The sequence below is a fragment of the Antechinus flavipes genome, chromosome 2 (assembly GCF_016432865.1).
Source record: "Antechinus flavipes isolate AdamAnt ecotype Samford, QLD, Australia chromosome 2, AdamAnt_v2, whole genome shotgun sequence".
Taxonomy (NCBI): Eukaryota; Metazoa; Chordata; class Mammalia; order Dasyuromorphia; family Dasyuridae; genus Antechinus; species Antechinus flavipes.
Window position 1 is genome coordinate 40,012,546 of NC_067399.1, and position 19,760 is coordinate 40,032,305.

The window sequence follows — 19,760 nt, forward strand, 5'->3', positions numbered from 1 at the left end:
ATTTGAATACTTTTTACTCCCTACTCCAAAAGATTGTTGGGAAACTTTAGTGAGATAAGAGAATATTGAGGAGGATATTGGGGAGAAAGTCCCAAAAAACCTAGATTTAAGTTCTAGCTGAGCTGTTTCCCTACTATGTGACCCTGGACAAGTCACTGCCCAATAATCTTTCCATTCCTATGTTTTCTTGTTTGCAGCATCAGGGAATTGGACGAGGTTCTCTTTTAGGTTTGGAAACGTTCATTAAATCCCATTTGCCAGTGTAGTTGACCGTTTGCTCTCACATAATTCCCTATCCCCAAATGGGCTAAAAGGGGAGCTTCCTATTCTTCCCTTATGAAGGATGTGAGAGGCAGTCCCTCAGTTTCTCATCGTAAACTTACAAAAGATGGGTGAAACAACTCACAAATATCTACTGATAGCCAAGTGTATGGGGTAAGCAAGCCATTACATCCTGGTTTATCTCCTTTAAAGGAAGAGTTGAACAATGGGAAAAAAAAAGAAAAAGCCATTCTTCTCCCAGAATGGCTCTGGAATTTCTCTGGAAGGTTCCCTAAAAGAACACTTTCTTTGCTTTCTCTTTTTCTCTTCCATAACTGAGCCAAAAATAGCGCTTAGAGTGCCAAACACACATAGATTCCTTGTCGGTCCTAGCGGGCAAGAATCTGCCTTTAGCCATACAGTTTTCACAGCCAAATTGTGAATTGTCCTCTTTGGGGTTGGTTTTTTTTTTTCAGCCCAGAGCCATAACTAAGAGGGCATGACTAGAGTTTTGTCCAAAATTTAGAAAGTAAAAAACTTGAAAAAGATGAGTTGTAAAGTTGTGCAATTCAAAAATCGTGAGAGTACTTCTTCAGTAGGGATTCAATTCAGTCTATTTTCAGTCCTGTCCAACTGTATATGAACCTTTTTGGGGTTTTCTTGGCAGGGATACTAGAATGGTTTGCCATTTTCTTCTACAGCTCATTTAACAGATGAGGAAACTGAAGCAAACAAGAGTTGTGACTTGCTCAGGGTTATTCAACCAGTAAATGTCTATGGCCAGATTTTATTTAGGAAGATGAGTCTTCCTGACTCCAGACCCAATGCTCTGGGCACTGTGTCATGTATTAGCCCATTAGCAGGATTAGCTGTGTAGTAGTAGTAGTAGGAGGAGGAGGAGGAGGAGGAAGAGGAGGAGGAGGAGGAGGAGGAGGAGGAGGAGGAGGAGGAGGAGGAGGAGAGAGAGAGAGACATACACACACACACAAAGAGAGAGACAGAGCAGAGGCAGAGAGACAGAGAGAACATACCTTGTTAGGTGGCTAAACTTTGGGCAAAATAACTTAACTTTTTAATCTTCTAGTCAGGGAAGAGGTACTGTCCTGAAAGTGGTAAAAGATATTTCCCTGTTTTCCCTATCAGGGAATTCTCTACTCTTGCAGCGATTCTCGAAGTGTGGTCCAGAGAATCTCGGGGATCTCTGAACCCCCTTCAGAGGGTCTACAAGTTCAAAATTAGTTTTTATTTCTAATATGGTAAATATCTATAAATATAACTCACATAATCAAAAACTTTTTTGTCTGATCCTCAATCATTTTTAATAGTATAAAGAAACTTAAAATAATAGTTTGAGAATCACACTAGCACAATGAAATCTCAGGTGCAGTGACTATTGCTAGCCTTCAGCAACATGGAAATGATGGTGCTTAATCCCTAGCTAGCTGACTTCCCTTGCACTGTTAGGCCATGGCCGGGGTGACCCCATCCCCAACTTGGTCTCACTCTGCTCCTTCTCAGTAACAGCAGTCTTTGGGGGATCTTGGGTCTCTCCCCACAGTGGGATAGGAGGTGTCTGAGACTCTCCCCTCACCTTACTTGGACTTAATTACTCCTGCTATTGAGGCAGCTGGGGAGTGCAGTGGATAGAGTCAAGAAAACTCATTCTTTTGCGTTCAAATCCAGTTTCAGATGCTTACTAGCTGTGTGACCCTGTCTTAGTCTCTATTTGCCTCAGTTCTTCATATGTAAACTGAGAAGGAAGTGGCAAACCACTGCAGTATCTGTCATGAAAGCCCCGACATGACTGAAAAAGACTGAGCAACAACAGAAGTCTGCTTGTTACTTTCATAGGATATGTTACAGGATTTGAAGGTTTTCTGTTGCTCGTCCCAGCTATCTCCCAGCAGAAGGCCTTTGGTCGGCAAGGTCAGAAAGCTGGGGTGGCTCTGATAAGGCTATGTGGTGGTCAGTCTGCTCTATATGGGAATGCCGAAAAATCATCACCTCAGTTAGCTTTCATGTCTGGCAGCTGACTCACACCGACCTCAAAGTCCATCGGTCCTTCTCAACTAACTTCTAACTAACAACCACTGCTGGCTGGCAGTCTGTCCTTGTCTGTCCTTGTCCTGTCCATATTTGGGGTTTTAGTGTAGGATCTGACTAGCGTCTCCATCCCATTGCATCTTCTTAGGTGTTTCCCCTAGTTCCAAGCTGTCAAGAGCTTCTCTCTTTCTATTGTCCAAAGATCCTTGTCATTATGTGATGATCACCTGTGAGGGACTTGGCTTTTTTCAACAATGAGGTGATTCAGGCCAGTTTCAACAGACTTGTGATGGAGAGAGCCATCTATACCCAGAGAGAATTATGGGTACTGGATGTGAATCACAACATAATATTTTCATCTTTTTATGGTCATTTGCTTGCTTTTTTTTCTCATTTTTTTTCCTTTTTGATCTGATTTTTCTTGTGCAGCGTGATAAATGTGGAAATATGCTTAGAAGAATTGCACATATTTATATTTTGGATTATTTGCTATGTAGGGGAGGGGGTGAGAGAAGAGAGGGAAAAAAATTTGAAACACAAGATTCTGCAAAAATGAATGTTGAAAACTGTCTTTGCATATGTTTTGAAAATCAAAAGCTGTTATTAAAAATAAAAAGAATATCCTTGTCACCCACACAGAGATGAAAATAAGCTTCCTTGTCTCTGATAAAAATGTTGAGCAGAACAAATACCCCAAAATAACTTTTAAGAAAGAAATAATAAAAGCATTGATGTTTTAAAATGGACAAAATAGGGAGAGGAATAGAATCCTCGTTCTATGTTGATATCAACAAGCCTTGACTACAGTGGTCCAATCAGCCAAACTAGGCTACCATGTAATCCCTTTTTTCATACTTTCTTATTATTGTCAAAGGTACCACTGCCTTCCAAATCATTCCAGCTGACAACTTTGGAGTCCTCCTGTCATCCTTACAGCCTCCCTGTGTTTAATTTATTGCTGAATCATAGTTTTCTACTTTTCATGAAATTTCTCTTACACATCCCTTTACTTCCATTTTCATACATTTTCTAAAACAGACTCTCATTGCCTCTTTCCTTCCCTCCCTGCCTCAAGAATCACCCTCCAGTCCATCTTCTCTTAGCTATCAAGGGATTTTCCTAAAACTCAGTTCTAAGCATGTTCCACCCATCTTCCCTACTCAACAAACTCCAGTGGTTCTCTATTACATCCTGGATCCAATAGTTCTCCACTTGGCATTTAAAGCTTTTTACCTGTCCTCTTTCTACCTCATGGTCCAACAACACTGGTTTATTTACCCTTCCACCAACCCAACACTCCATTTCCATCTCCATGTCTTTGCTGTGGCTGCTCCAGTGATTAGAATGGCCTTCCTCCTCCCCTCTACCTTCTGTTTCCTTCAAGACTCTATTGAAATCCCACCTTCTACAGGAAGTTTTTCCAGGTTCCACTTTCCCCTCCTCCCACCCTTTGCTAATGGGATACACTCCATAGATGGAGCTCACTTAGGACAGAGTTGGGGTTTTGCCCTTTTTTGTAAGGCGCCTGGCACAGAACAAGGTCTTCGCAAGTGAGCTGCCTGCCTGCTCAGTGCGATGTCTCTCCTGCCAAGGTCACCTTCCCTAGACCCAGCCCAAGTCTTGGTCTGAAGTGGCTTTCTGAGGTAGACAAGGTACAAAGAAGCAGGAGGTTGGTGGCTACCTTCCAAGAGCTGCATTTGGAACGGTGTCTTGCTCGCCCTTGCCTTCCTCAGAGTGACCTGAGGACTCACTGACCTCATCTTCCCAGCCTTAGGCAACATCGGAAGCAGACAGGGAACTCAGACAGACATTGGAGTTTGTGGTTTGGGGGGAGAGAGGACTGTCTGGCGAGGTGTGGGGGATGGAAAGAGGGAGAGCAGAGAGGGTCTGGATGTGTGGACCTCCTCAGGTAATGAAGGTGATGGCTCACTGCCCAGAACAACTAGTCTTTCTCCCTTTTCCCGTAAGTCACATGAGTGAATCCTGCCCTCCTGCTGGGCATTGGATTGGGCAACCGCCTTGTTTTCTGAAGGGTCGGATGTGCCAGGCAGGGCGATGCTACAGGCAAGGACAGCGTGATCCCACGCCACAGGGATGGACATGGTGGTCCCCCCATTATCGGCACTCTGGACTGGACCAGGACCTATGGGCAGGACCTCCTGGTCAGCACTTATAAATAAAGAAAGTTCTTCCAAATCCATTTTGTTAATCCCACCAGAAAATGAACTCTTCCGTTGTAAATACATTCACTGGATAACTGAAGCTTTGGGTAACACAGCATAGGGTAGTGAAGAGAGAATTGAGGACATGAATTGGAATCCCATCTCTACTACTTACTGAGGTCGCCCATGTGATCTTGGGCAAATCACCACAATTCTCAGTTTCCCCATTAGCAAAATTAAGAAGTCGGAAAAAAAAACTAAACAAAATTAAACTACTGTTGGTGTTCTATGCTACTTTTTCAGCACCAAAACCTTTTGAAAGAATGGTCATCATTTTGAGTAGTAATCTTTCTAAAATTGGATCCCACGATTCCCTGACCTTTTAAACCATGAATTACCTAAATACATCAAAAGCTCCTTGATTACTACTGTATGGCTGCTCCCGCCCCATCACGACCAACCATACTTTAGGCAATAATTTCAAGAGTTACCATAGAGCCAGAACACCATTTTCTACTGGCTGACTTTGGGTTATGAGTCTCTTTGCACTTGTCAAAGTGGGTCCAGTTTTGTGAAGTCAACAAGGATACTAATTTATTTTAAAAGTTTTGTGTGCCAGGCACTGTGCTAAGGGCTGATGGTACAAAGACAGGCAAGAAAATCCCCCTGCTCTCAAGGAACTCAAAGTTCAGTGAGGAGACAACTTGCAAACACTACGTACAAGCAAGATGCATACAGGATGGATTGGGGCTTGTCTTGGAAGGAAGGTATTCAGCAGGGAAGACTTCTTACAGTAGGTAAACCTTTAGCTGAGACTTGAGGGAAAAGGGAGAGTTCTGGACAAGGGGATTGTTGTTCATCCTTTGTCCTTGAAGAGGACCGATGACATCATAGAGATGATGTTTTGACTTGTGTGTGAATTAGATGTAAGTGAGGCAGCGCTGTCCAAAATTATCTCCTCTTGTTATTTTTTTAAATGTCTTTAGACAAGAAGAACAGCCAGGGAGAATGCCCAGAGTCAGGAGACAAAGTGCCCTGTGTGGGGGACAGCAAGGAAACTAGTATCACAGGGTTGTGGATTAAGATGTAAGGTTTGCATGGGTTTGGAGAAGTCAGGGCCACTCCCACATCCAAGTGAGCCATTAGAAGATGCCATTATAGGGCAGAGTTTCTTAATTTGTTTGTACCTGGACAACTTTGGTAGTTTGGTGAAGTCACTGACTTGCATAAAACATAAAACAGAAGGAATTACAAAGTATACCAATTATATTGTCATTTTGTGCATATGCACTTGTGTGTGTATACACAATATTACATGTATCATATAGATATATGTTCATTGTTTTATATATATATATAAAATTGTTGTATTGCATATAACGTCTTTTTCCCATTCAAATTCATGGAACCAAAAATCAATTCACAGATCTCAGAAACCCCTAGTATAAGGAATTTAACTTAATCTTCCAGTATGGTGACAATATCTTCAGTGACCCCTAAGATTTCAGGGATAGTTTACCCTACAATAAATGACCCCAGATTGCTGGGCTTTTTGAATTCTTATATTTATTTATTTTTCATAATTTTTCTGTCTCTTTCCCTCTATCACTTTCTGCTACTTTTCAATGGGTCTACCTCCATAACCACTTTCCCTCTTACTACTGCTACTTCTGTTCTGGAAAGACTTAGAAACTAGATAACTAAGTAGACAGATAGATAGATCAATAGATAGATGGGTAGATAGGTAGATAAATAGATAGATACCTAGCTAGATGAATGGATAGATGAATGAATGATAGATGGATATTTAGCAAGTTGGGTAGATAGCTAAATGAGTGTGTGGATACTTCATTAAATGGAGGGCTAGACTGATGAATGAATGGTAGGTGGATATTTAGCTAGTTGCATGGATAGCTAGATGGGTGGATAGATGTATGAATATAGATGACCAGCTAGATAATAGATGAGAGGCAGTGAGAGAGAAAGAAAAAGAGAGACAGAGACAGACAGAGACAGAGACACAGAGAGAGACAGAGACAGAGACAGAGAGACGGAGAAAGAGAGAGAGAGAAAGAGAGAAAGAAACAAGAAAGAAAGAAAGAAAGAAAGAAAGAAAGAAAGAAAGAAAGAAAGAAAGAAAGAAAGAAAGAAAGAAAGAAAGAAAGAAAGAAAGGCGAGAGGGAAAGGGAAGGAGGAATAGAGAGGAGATGGAAGGAGGGAGAAAGGGAGAGAATTAATCTTTATTAAACATTTACTGTGTATGAGATACTGGATTAAACCCTAGGGTTAAAATACAAACTAGCAATACAGTTCCTATTCTCAAAGAGCTCATGTTCTAGTGGAAAAAGACAAAGCATACCAGGGAATTGGAAAGCTGGGGATGAGACTGGAACAGAGCATGGTAAGGAGATGACTGAGAAATGGAAATGTCAGGACCACAAGATAAGGCAAGAACTCTACTATCAGTGCCAAGGAGACTGGGAAAATTTTTAAGTTTCCATTGGAGGGTCCATGAGGATGATAACTAGAAAATAGATGGCGTGGTTGTGATTGCCCGACATGAAACTGGCATGGTTTGAACTGGAAAGTTGCTACTGACCATACAGTGAGGCACCAATTGAGGTGTGGAGGGATCTTCTATGAGTACCAGGAGCAAGCTCTGGTTCAAGGACTGGTTCAGGGACTCGGGGAGTACCAGGAGCAAGCTCTGGCACAGGGACTTGGGGAGCACCAGAAGCAAGCTTTGGCGCAGGGACTCGGGGAACACCAGGAGCAAGCTTAGGTGCAGGGACTCGGGGAGTATCAGGAGCAAGCTCTGGCGCAGGGACTCGGGGAGCACCAGGAGCAAGCTTAGGTGCAAGGACTTGGGGAGTATCAGGAGCAAGCTTAAGTGCAGGGACTCGGGGAGCATCAGGAGCAAGTTTAGGTGCAGGGACTCAGGGAGCACCAAGAGCAAGCTTAGGTGCAGGGGCTCAGGGAGCACCAGGAGCAAGCTCTGGTGCAGGGACTTGGGGAGCACCAGGAGCAAGCTTAGGTGCAGGGACTCGGTGAGCACCAGGAGCAAGCTTTGGTACAGGGACTCAGGATCATCATTTTAGTTGCTCAGAGGCCCTTCTTGTTTCTTTCTTTCAAGCTGAGCTTCAGGCACACTGGGTGAGCCAGAGGGCTCAGGCCACAGCCGTGCATCCAGCACAGGTGCTGTGCCAACGGGTGAAATTCCTTCGAGAGCCTTGAAGTATGTGGCGGATCAGTGGTCCCTGGGGGATTTCCGCTCCTGGATTCATTCAGGCAGAGCTCAGAGCCAAGGGTATATGTCCAAGAATGTGATTTTGGCCCGGCTAGAGACTTTTTGGTGTCTCGGTGATCTTAGAAGAAAAGACTTTATTCTTATTTAATTGAAAAAATACCTGAAAACTAGAGCAGCCCTCCCTGCCAGGACTCCCCACCTTCTCCCTAGCTGAAGGTGCCAGTTTTCAGCTATTTCCCTCCAGAACTCCCTCCCTTACACCATTCATACAGTTTCTGTCTGAGCCTAATTTTGGTGTCTACAGCTAGAAGGCCCTTAAATGATGCTCTAGTCCTCACGGCTCATGCTGTAGATAAAGATGCCCAAGTCAATATAAGGTCAAGCTCAGGTGCTAAGCAATGGAGCAAGAATTTGAACACAAGCTTTGAGACTCAATCATGGCATTTGTTTTTCTACTGCTGGGGCTGCATCTCTGATAGGGCCATTGTGGGGATGAGATGATAGATTGAGTGTGAAGGACTTTACTGATGTTGCTATATATAAAGAAGGAAACTGGGGTTTGGGGGGCGAGTTGGGAAGGGAGAAGTTTATAAACATCAAAGGTAGGTTCTGAATTAAAGTCATCTTGACCCAGTCCAACACTCTGCCTACTGTACCACACTGCCTCTCAGAGACAACTTATGTGAAAATGGAAGCCCTTCAAATGCAGGCAAGTCATAGGAAAGGTCCATGGAGCTTCTTTTCAGTCATGTCTGATCCAAATCCTTCTGTTCTGCCTTCAAGGGCTCACTCATCAGCACATTCATTCTCCTTCTCACCATCAGCTTTTTAAGATAAGCAGACTCAGCTTCCAGTTCTCTGCCAAAGGTATACCCAGTATGAGTATTCTTAGGCTCCCCTTCATCCTTCTGTGCTGGAATGTCTCTCTTCCTTTCCTCTGAATGTGGGTCCATATTCTAGGGAGCTTACCCTTTTTTAGGGGGAATGGAGAACTCCTTCTCCAACCCATTGGTGTCCCATTGATGTCCCATTGACTTCCTTTGAGATTCTTGGCTGGACTACTCTGAAAAGGCCAGATTTCATTGTTTACTTTGGATAGACCCATATCTGGGAGGCAGGCAGAGGGAAAATTAGAGCACCAATAATATCAGAGATCTTGGTACTAATCCCTCATGACACAAAGGAAAAAATGAAGGGCCATCTACTGTGTGTCCCCGATAATAAGACACTGTCTTTTTATTTTTTTGGACAGAAAAACACCAGAGGGCTTATTTTCAGGGGAGGGCTTATTTTAATGAACATTGACAGCAATTTTAATAAGCAGGTAAATGTGAACAAAAAAAGTACCTTTATTCAATAATGATCATGTCATCTTCTTCAACAACATCGTCATAAGTGTCCATACCCTGAATTCCGTCCTGGATGTCTTGCGCCTCTATTTCCTTCAGAAGAAGGGGACCCAATCTGTCATGTCCAGCAGTATAGCTCTCTTTAAATGAACATGTCTTGTCCAGGTAACCTGCTCATAGTGCCTTGGCGACACAGCTGTCAATAATTTTATCCCATGACTTCTTCACCCAAGTCACGACTTTTTGCAGACAGGGCTTCACAAAGTTTCCACGCTGATTTCTTTCCATTCTATTTTCAATGTAGTCATTGACTTCCATGTGCAAATGGTCCTTGAATGGCTTGTTTATTGCAATATCAAGGGTCTGGAGATAGGCAGTCATTCCTGCAGGAATCATTACTTGATCTATTCTTCTCTCTGCAAGGAAGTTCTTCATTTCTTTAGTGTGGTGAGTGCTGGTTGAGTTCTTCTTTTATCCTCCATCATGGCCCTTCTATCCTCCATTATGCCCCCTCACTCCCGCTTACATACCGGGTTTTTATGTTGTCCTGCCTCAGCTCTCCTCCGCGGCACTGCTCTCAATGGCGCCAGCAAGCAAATCACTGGGGAAGAACAGGGTGACGCGCTCACTGCTGCAGCTCTGATTGGATGCAGCTCGGAGCGTGGCGTGCATTTCACCCGAGGGTGGGGGTGGGGGGAGGAAGGGGGAGAACGGTGTATACAGAGGGTACTGTAATGTAGCGCGTAGTGCAGGGGATCACCTTCACTACAGCAGCAATCTCAATAGGGCTTATTTTCGGGGGAGGGCTTATTTTAGAGGAATCTTACACAGTAAGGGGAGGGCTTATTTTCGGGATAGGTCTTATTATCGGGGAAACACGGTAGCTATTAAATGGCAAGAACAACACTAGTGTCATGGATTCCTGCCTCCAGCTCTACAGCTCCATCCTCATGGCCACCATATTGATTCTTCAGCCAGAGTCATGGCCCTGGACACTCCTGCCCCAAAGCACAGCCAGTGGGCAGAGTAGGGGGCAAGTGGATGTGATTTGAGATCCTGGATGCCCTCCTGCATGAGCCGTCTCATGTATGGCAGACTTAGGAGGAAGCAGAACTAGGAGAAGGGCACTCTCTAAGCCCCTCCTAGATGGAGTTGATGAAGCATCAGGCTCATTCTCAAGGGGAGGGGGCTCTGTGTCCTTGCTTGTTGGTAAATCTCTCCCTTTTTCCCCTTCAAGCTGAAGCCAGATCACATTGTCCAGGGGCCCAGTCAAGCCTATTTCACCGGCTCCAATCCTCTAGCAAACTCTGGAGAAAGGATTAAAAATAGGAAGAGCGGAAGGCTGGGGAGGAAATGGTACTCAGAGGTACGGGGCAGGGGGAAGGGAGTCGTGGCTCTGGTAGAGAGTCATGGGGGCCTGGGATGGGACAGTCCTGGGTTCAGCTCCACCTCCCATTCCCCCTGGAGAGGAAATGACTCACATTCCTGAGATGCAGAAAGTAATCTCCTTGCCCGGAAGAGGTTGGAGGGGGACAAAGGAGGGTCTCAAAGTTGTGGGAACACCAAAAGTGGACCCCCAGGACATTTTCTTAGTTTCCAGGCTGCCCCCCAGATGAGGAGGGAAGATCTTTATTCAAGAAATGAAGTATCTATCCCCTGATCTCCACCTGCCTCCCCCGAATGTCCCCCCTCCTTCATAGTACTCATTTAACCCAACTGGCTCAGTTTTGTTCCATTGTGTCTTCGCTGTTCTTTTATATGTATTTACGGAAGGGCAGCCAAGGTCTAGGGCGTTACTGTGTTCTTGAAACGAGAGGCTGAAGTGGGCACGCAGTGAGTGTTTATGTGTGGGGAAGTTATGCGAGGGACGGCATTCCCCCAAGGGGAATTTTCGGGGGTCTGAGCCCGACCCTTGGGTGCTTTCTAGAGAGATGACCAGCTTGGGTGGAAAAGTCAAAGTTCTACCCTCTTCTCAAGAGAAGCCGCCTGGCAATATTAAGCTGAGAGAATCAGGTTTATGTTGAATGGATTCATCTGGTCCCAGGTAATATTTATTTTTGAGGAGGGGGAGGGGGAGAAGACATGAAGGACTGAGGTCCTCTACTTTATTCTATTTTGGGTGCATGGAACCATAGTAAAAGGAAATTCCCAGAGCAACTGGTAGAAATTATTAAGGAAATCAAAGAAATCACAGAATTGTGGAGTTAGAAGGAAATTAAAGATCTCCCTAACTCCAAAATTCTGTGATTACAAGTTTTAGATTTGGAGTAAATGGGATATAAGTTTTTGTCTGTTTACGCTGCTTACTACACTTGTGTTACCTCAGGGAAATCCTTTTGCCTCTCTGGGTCTCAGTTTCTTCATCTCTCAAATGTGGAAGCTGGACTACAATTAGGCTTTTTAACTTTTATGAATTCCTTGACTCCTTTGGCAGTCCCATGAAGTCAAGGTCCCTTCTCAGAAATACGCTTAAAAATGCTTAAATTAAAATACATAGAAATACAAAGGAAACCATTCTATTGGAATAGTTATCAACTTTTTTAAAGTTCATAGGCCCCAGTTTAAGAAGCCCTGGATTATATGATCTCCAAGGCTCTGAAGTCTATATTGAGGGACCCAGGGTAGATAATTTGACTTGAATTTGGAGTCAGAGGGTTTGATTTCAAATCTTGACTCTTCTCTTTTCTACCTGAGTAACCTTGAGCAAATCAACAATCAATCAATCTATTAACATTTATTAAATGCCTATTTATGAAGGCACCGTGTTTAGCACTAAAGAAGCAAAAAGAGACAAAGGTAGTGCTTGCCCTCTACTAGCTTGCAATCTAATGGAGGAGACACATACAAACAAATACTTACAAAGCAAGCTATCTACAGGATAACTAGGGCATAACTAGTAGCAATAACTCTTTGCGTCTTAGTTTCCTCATCTGTAAAACGAAGAAATTGGACTAAATGATGTCTAAGATCTGGTTTAGCTCTAAATTTGTGATTCTCTGGTACTTGAAGGAAGGGAAAAGAAGGATATTAAGTCAATACACAGTTATCTACATATTGGGACAGATAACCTGGAAGGACCCTTCTATTCTAAATCTGTGATCATATGATCCCATAATATATCCTATGGTCTCTGAGTCTCAGTTTCCCCAGTATCTAGCAAAAAAGGACAAAGAATAGAGGTTGTATCTGTGATTTTATTGACGTAATGTCCTCTCTAATGAAGAACATTCTTTCCTAGTTAGGGCTGGCACCTTGTTTGTAACTCAGCATTTACAGAGTTGCCCAGAACACAGAGCAGGTAAATAATTTGCCCAGAATCATATATCCAGGATGTGTCAGTCAGTCAGAACTATTTATTTTATTATGCACTTACTATGCTGCAAGTATTGTCCTAAGTGCTGGAGATACAAAGAAGGGGAAAAAAATATTCCCTGCTTTCAGGAGCTCCTAGTTTAGTGAGGAAGACAATATTCAAAAGACTATTTATGAACAAGCTATTGTGATTGTTACATCATTTTCCAGTCATGTCCAACTCTTTGTGACCCATTTGGAATTTTCTTGATGAAGATACTGGGGTGGTTTTTCATTTCCTTCTCTAGCTCATTTTACAGATGAGGAAACTGAGGCAAGAAGGGTTAAGTGACTTAGCCAGGGTCACACAGTAAGTGTCTGAGACCAGATTTGAATTCAGGAAGTGATTTTCCTGATTCCAAGTCCACTGCATCATTTAGCTGAGAGCAAAGGTATTAGCGTTAAGAGATATTATATCAGAGGCAAGATTTGAACCCAGCTCTTTATCTACTATATCCAGATGCCCCCCGTTAAGGTGCTTAATAAATACTTTTGAAATGAGATGATTGAGCCCAGTTCCAATGATCTTGTCATGAAGAGTCATCTATACCCAGAGAGAGGACTGTGTTGTGGATCAAAACATAGCATTTTCACTCTTTTTGTTGTTGTCTGCTTGCATTTTGTTCCCTTTTTTACCTTTTTGATCTGATTTTTCTTGTGCAGAATGATAAATGTATAAATATGTATACATATCTTGGATTTAACACATTTTTGAACATATATTGGATTATTTGGCATTTGGAGTGGGGGAAAGGGAGGTAAAATTCGGAACACAAGATTTTGCAAGGATCAATCTTGAAAAATTCTTCATGCATATTTTTCAAAATAAAAAGCTTTAATTTAAAGAAAATAAAAAAATACATGCTTGTTGATTGATTAGGAAAATTATCCCTTTTTTGTTCCAAAATGCTAAGGTGCATAATCCTATGCTTAACCATGAAATAGTTTGGTTGATTTTGAGTCCCAAGTCAATTTACTTGGGACTCATTTTCACGGTCTATTAAGCCAAGCATGATTGGGAGGGTGACCTCCCGCAGACATCAGTGACGTGATACATTCCGAAGGGGAACAGCAGCGAGTCTTAGACCAGTTTAGATCATGGAACCACCTAGCTCATTTTCATCCTTCCCTGACAAAAAGGCCTGGACACTCAGTGTACTTTCAGGATCTTTCAGTAATGATATTGAGGGATGAGAGTCTAATCCTGGACACAGGAGATGGGGATTTCCAAATACTTGTGATGGTCATAGCTTCTTTGTTCACCCCAATAAAACTACTTCTCCTCCTCCATGGAAGCTCAGCCGTAGGGTTACAAAAGTGGAAAAAAAGGAACCTGGGAGATAGTGATGAGATTTGCCTGGAATCTGGATTTGTAGGCAGAAAACTTGGGTCCTGATGTTCCATTTAATATACATAAGTGACCTTGATCAAGTCAGTTTTCCTTCTTTACAAAAAGAAGATAGATTTTCATTTCTTTTATCCAAATCTTATTTGAAGAAAGGTGGAGTATTTAGAATCGGGTATTAATCCCCAAAAATGAAAAAATGGAAAATAGAAAAAATAGTGGACTAGACACCAGGAGATTTGGTTTCCCATTCAGCTCCAACATTTACTAATTATGGGACATTAAGTAAGTCAGCTTTCCCAGTTGTGAAATGGAATAATTATCCTACCCACAAGTAGGTCTCAATTAGTGCAAATAATGATTGTCCCTGAAGTGACTGTCAATTTACACTGCATATTTCTATTAGATTGGAATCAATTACCAATTTATATCATTAAAATTTCTAGTGATTAGAATTTAAATATATAGGACCATTCATGGGATTTGTTATTTGCTCTAATCAGGTCCTCCTTGTATATCCTGTGATGACTGAACGCGATGTTTGTAAAGTAAGAGTGAGCTATTGTCATTTTTCTTTTGCTTTTCCATCATCTTGTTTCTGAATATATCCTCTCCTTCCCCAATAAGACAGCCCTGGTAACAAAGATTTAAAAAGAAAAAGGAAGACTAGTAGTTCATTAAAACCAGCCAATTCATCAAACAAGATATGTCAGTCAATATCCACAGTCTCCTTTTGCAAAAAAGAAAGAGGTGGGTTTTCTCAACTCTTTTCCACTTTGATCATTATAATTATACATCATTCAGGATTATTTTTCTTTTGATCTTGACAATCTTTTTGTTTATATTGCTAGAGTTGTTGTGTTTATTGTTTGGCTGGTTCTGCTTCACTCTTCATCAGTTCATATAATTCTTCTCTGAATTTTTCATATTCACTGCTTCTTTGGGTACAATAATATACAATAATATACCTTCATGTTCTGTGGTTTCTTTAGCTATTCCATAATCAATGGGCCTCTGCTTTGTTTCCAGTTCTTTGTGACCACAAAATGTTCTGCTATAAATAATTTGGTGTATATGAGATCTTTCTTTCTGTTTTTAATCTCCTTGGGGGATACGACTACCAATGGGATCTCTGGGTCAAAGAATGTACATGTCCTAGGCATTTTCCCAGCATAATTTCAAATTGTTTTCCAGAATGATTGGATCAATTTTCAGCTCCATCAACAGTGTATTCACATGCATATCTTTCCATAACCCCTTTGCGTATTTCCATCTTTTTTTTTTTTTACTTTTGCCATTTTGGGGGATATGAAGTAAATCTCAGCGTTATTATAATTTTTATTCTCTTATTATTAGTAATTAAAAATCTTTCATATAGTTTGCACTTTTTTGAAGCAAAATGTTCATATCCTTTGATAACTTATCCATTGGGGCCTCTGGAAGGGGAAAAAGAACCGTCAAGGAGGGGAGAGGAAGGGAGAGAGAGAGAGATAGACAGACATAGAAGACAGATAGACAGAGACAGGGACAGGGACAGGGAGGAGGGAGAGAGGGAAGGGGAAGAGAGAAAGGGACAAATAGAGAAGAAGAGAGAGGCAGAGGGAGGAGGATATGGGTGAAGGAAGGAGAAAGAAAGAGGAAGGAGGGAGACAAAAGGAGAGGGGAAGGGAAGGCGAGAAATGGAGAGAGAGAGAGAGAAGGATGGAAAGAGAAAGGCAAAGAGAAAAAGGGAAAGGTGGATAGTGAGAGGAAGAGAAGAGTGAGAGAATTCTTAATTATGTAAACGTATTTTGAACGTGAGAACCTTATCAAAGATACATGATACAATAGCACAAAGGCTTTCCCAATCAATACTTTCCTTTCTTATCCTAGCTGCTTTGATTTTATTTATGCTAAAGCTTTTTAATTTCATGCCATCAACACTATCTCACTGTTATATTACAGTTACTTTATCTTTTAATCAATTATATCTACACTTTAAAATTTTAACTACCTTTTCTTCTAGTCATAGCCTAATCTCTTGCTCTTCTAATTTAATAATGTGACTTTTTTCCCAGAAATTATATCCATTTTGACTTTATTATAGTACATTATGAATTGTTATTATTGTTTTACTATAGTTTGTCTATTTCCTCATCTGTAAAAATGAAAAAATGAAAAAAATGAAGAGAAAACCTTTATAGCCCTAAACCTCTAGGATCCCATAATTTTCAAAAGCATTGCAGACGAGAGCATGGCTACTGCCCATCAGAGGGTTGGATTCTAAAACGTCTGAGCTGAGTAGAGAAGGTACCTCCCACTGTGGAGTTCTCATCCTGGGTCATTCAGAGAGAGTCTGATCCTGGAAGCAAAGATCTAGAGCTAGAGGGAAATCTAGAATTCACCTGGACCGGCTGCCTCATTTTACAGATGAGGAAACTGAGATTCAAAGGGAGGCCTTATAAGGCAAGTGAAGGAAAACTTCACTTCAGTGAACCAGTCATTGTTCTTCATCTCACCTCAGGAAACTAGTGGGCTGGATACCACAAATACCTTGAAAGCAGTGTAGGAGAAAGAGCATGGAGTTTGGATCCTTAAGACCTGGATTCACTATAAACTGCTTGCATTTTTGTTTTTCTTCCCGGGTTATTTATTTATACCTTCTGAATCCAATTCTCCCTGTTCAACAAGAGAACTGTTCGGTTCTGCACACATATATTGTATCTAGGATACACTGTAACCTATTCAACATGTAAAGGACTGCTTGCCATCTGGGGGAGGGGGTGGAGGGAGGGAGGGGAAAAATTGGAACAGAAGTGAGTGCCAGGGATAATGCTGTAAAAAAATTACCTGGCATGGGTTCTGTTAATAAAAAGTTATTAAAAAAAAAAAAGACCTGGATTCACATGCCATCTCTGCCACTTAGGTGACTTTAAGCCTCAGCTCCTGCCCCCATTAGATGAGGGGGATGAGTCAGATAACTTCCAAGGTACCTTTCATCTCTAAAATCCGAAGATCCTCTGAGAGCCTGATGCTAGTAGGAAAGTCTTAGGTGGCTCAACCAGGAACGTTTGGCATTTCTCATCCCGGATCTGACTCAGTTTGGGGAACCATGCAGGAAGCTTCTTAGCAGGGAAAGAGGAAGCTGCAGCATGAGGAATTTCTCTGTCACTTTCCTTGGCTAACTGAGGGCTTCCTAGGGCAGATGTAGCACTAATTTTACTCCTCGTCCACTCCTTTTCCCGAGCTGGACACACACTACCAGCCGGATATTATGGGAAGGCTGTGACCTAGGCCAGCTGCACATTTTCTGCTTCCTACCTGCTCCTCTCCCTTTCCCCCAGCCTCACCAAACAGAATTAGGGAGGCCAATCCACTTAGAAAGGGAAATTTTTTACTGTATCTCAAAGATAGACAGTGTATGATTATAAAAACTGCCTATCTGTGTTATTCATTCATTCAGGGAAATCTTCATTAATCATCTCTCTGCACCAAACTCTGATAAACGAGTATTCAAGAATGACTGTATTATGAACTCCCTTTAGGAAGGAAAGAAAAGGAGGGGGGGTGAAGGAAGGGAGAGAGGAAAAAATGGAGGAAAGGAGGGAGGAACAAAGGAAGGAAAGGAGGGAGAGAGGAGAGAAGAAGGAAAGAAGAAAGAAAAGAAAGAAAAAAGGAAGGAGAAAAGAAGGAAATATATGGGACAGGTACCCCTACCCAGATTAAAATCATAGACTCCCAAAGTAAAAAGAAAAAAAAAAGATTTATTATGATCTCATGAGAAAGGGTAGCTCCCAAGAACAAAGTGTCAGTGGAAGAGTGCAAAGTGCAAACTGCAAAACACAAGATTAATACAGAATCCCCCACCCCCCCCAACCTTTTCTCCCATCGTCTGGGGGACTCCAGACTTACACCTCAAATGGGAAGGTCTATCCAGAAACAAAAGAATATTAGTAAATAAATTCTTTATCCATTAAGTATTTAAATGCTAATTCAAAAATGAGGGGAACAGGAGGGAAATGTTCCAACACCTACAGCTTTTAGCTATAGCTCAACTTAATATTGCGAAGTCTCAAGTCACAAATAGGACATAGATCAAGACCACATTCTTATGAGAAGTCTTCATTCAGTTTATCCTATTCAGAAGGAAGGGAGAGAGGGAGGAGGTTAATAAATGGCCACTATGTGCTAAGTACTTTATAACTGCTATCTCAGCTGATCCTCAAAACAGTCTTGAGAGGTAGAGGCTATTATTTTCTCCATTTTACAGACGAGGAAACTGAAGCAGAAAGTAGTCATGACTAGGGTCACCTAGCTAGCAAGGGTCTGAAGCAGGATTTAAACTCGGACTTTTCTGGCCCCTAGTCTAGCTCTCTATCACCCCACCTAGATGCCCTGGAGATCCCATCAGTCCATAAAGCATTGGATAGTGGCCCCTCTGAATCATTTGTGGATCCCCTCATTGACAGAAAGAGTTCCTCTCACCCCCACTCCTAAGCCTTGGACCTGGTTTGTTGAATTCTGAGGAGGCCTCCAGCTTTTGGGGGGTGTTTGGGTTTAGTAGCTGTAAAGTGATCCAGGCACATTTTCTAGCTCTGTAGATGTAGTTTTAAATTTTAACATCCAGCAATGCCCTCCCATCCCATTCCCTTCCCTTCTCTCACCCCTTTCCCACCACCTTTGGCTATCACCTTGCAAGGCAACTCACTTGCCTGATACAGTGATTCCAGTAAATTGTCACCATCTAGGGAGGCAAACAGAGTTGGGTCTGCGTTAGCAGAAGGGGCATGGTCCCTGCCCTCAAAGAGCCCATTGTCTGCAAAGGAAGGAGTCTGAGAGAGATTCAAGGGAGCTGCTCTCAACTCTTCCTCCTCAGTCACCACTAATCTTCCTGATGCAGAATTCTGTTAGTTTTACTTTCCTCATCTGATAACTTTCAATGGCTCCTCATTGCCCATGGGATAAAGACCAAACTCTTCAGATAAAGAGGGAAGTAGATAATATGCAAAAAAATATTTACATGCATACCAGTGTGACAACATGGAACCAAATATATGCAAAGCAAGAAAATTATACTTAGGGATAAAAGATTTTTGAAATGCTTACTATGTGCTAAGAATTAGGAATAGAAATACAGTCCAAAAGACACTCCCTGCCCTCCAGGAGTTTACATTCTAATGTTATACTCTAATAACTCATATAAGGTGTGGGGGGATGGTAAAAGGATACCAAAAATTATAAGCTAAAGCATGGTTTGAAGCCTTCAGTTAAATGTCAGTGGTTCCATGATGTAGCACCATATTGTACCAAGAGATTTCTTTCTTACTACTTCCTTACAAGTAGGTTCTGGCTGCACTGATGTTCCCTGAACTTACTGTCATTCCAGCCTCCACACCTTTGTACACATGCTGTTCTCCTTTTCTGAAATGTTCTCTCTGTTCTCCACTTATCCAAATTCTACATGGCTTCAAGTCTCCTCTGCGAAGTCTTTGAATATACCCCCAGGCCATAGTGATCCTTCTTTATCTTACACCATTTACTGTTTGTTCTAAATATCGCGCATCACATCTTATCTTGGTCTGTCTTAGTTTGTTTCCTGTGTCAATCTTGTCTTCTCAATCAGACTAGAAGCTCCCCTAGAAAAGTAAGAATGATGTCTTCTCCTTTCCCACAACACAACCCAGTGCCTAGGGCAGTGATGAAATAGGGAGCTACTCTAATGGTGCTTTGGTATTGGCTAATTTGGTTTATTACTGAGCAGTTCATCCCCTGTGGTGGAAGATAGGAGGTTATTAATTGATGGGACAACTGAAGTCCTGGAGAACTTTTCATACTCTGAAATTTGCATTATCAATGAAGAACAGAGCTTCAAAGACCATCTAACAAGTGACTTACTTAAATCCAGGTCAAGTCCTTTTCTAACTTCTATATAGAATGCAGTTGATGAAGCAGTTTTTCAGGACTGAACTTTAATTCTCCCAAATTTCGGTTAATTCCTTTGGAAGATCTATGGGCATTTAAGT

At 42.0% G+C, this 19,760-nt stretch overlaps 1 protein-coding gene across 2 annotated transcripts in view; it reads left to right on the forward strand.

The window, feature by feature from the left end:
- ADGRG1 (adhesion G protein-coupled receptor G1) overlaps window positions 1-19,760 on the forward strand; it is a 66,307-nt gene that overhangs the window by 17,597 nt on the left and 28,950 nt on the right. Inside the window, exon 1 of one of the 2 annotated variants that reach the window (XM_051974546.1) lies at window positions 10,874-11,106. The exons of the other annotated variant lie outside the window; for it this stretch is intronic. The gene's annotated coding sequence lies outside the window, so the exon portion shown is untranslated. Of the gene's footprint in view, window positions 1-10,873; window positions 11,107-19,760 lie in introns of those variants that run through there. 2 annotated transcript variants of the gene reach the window in all.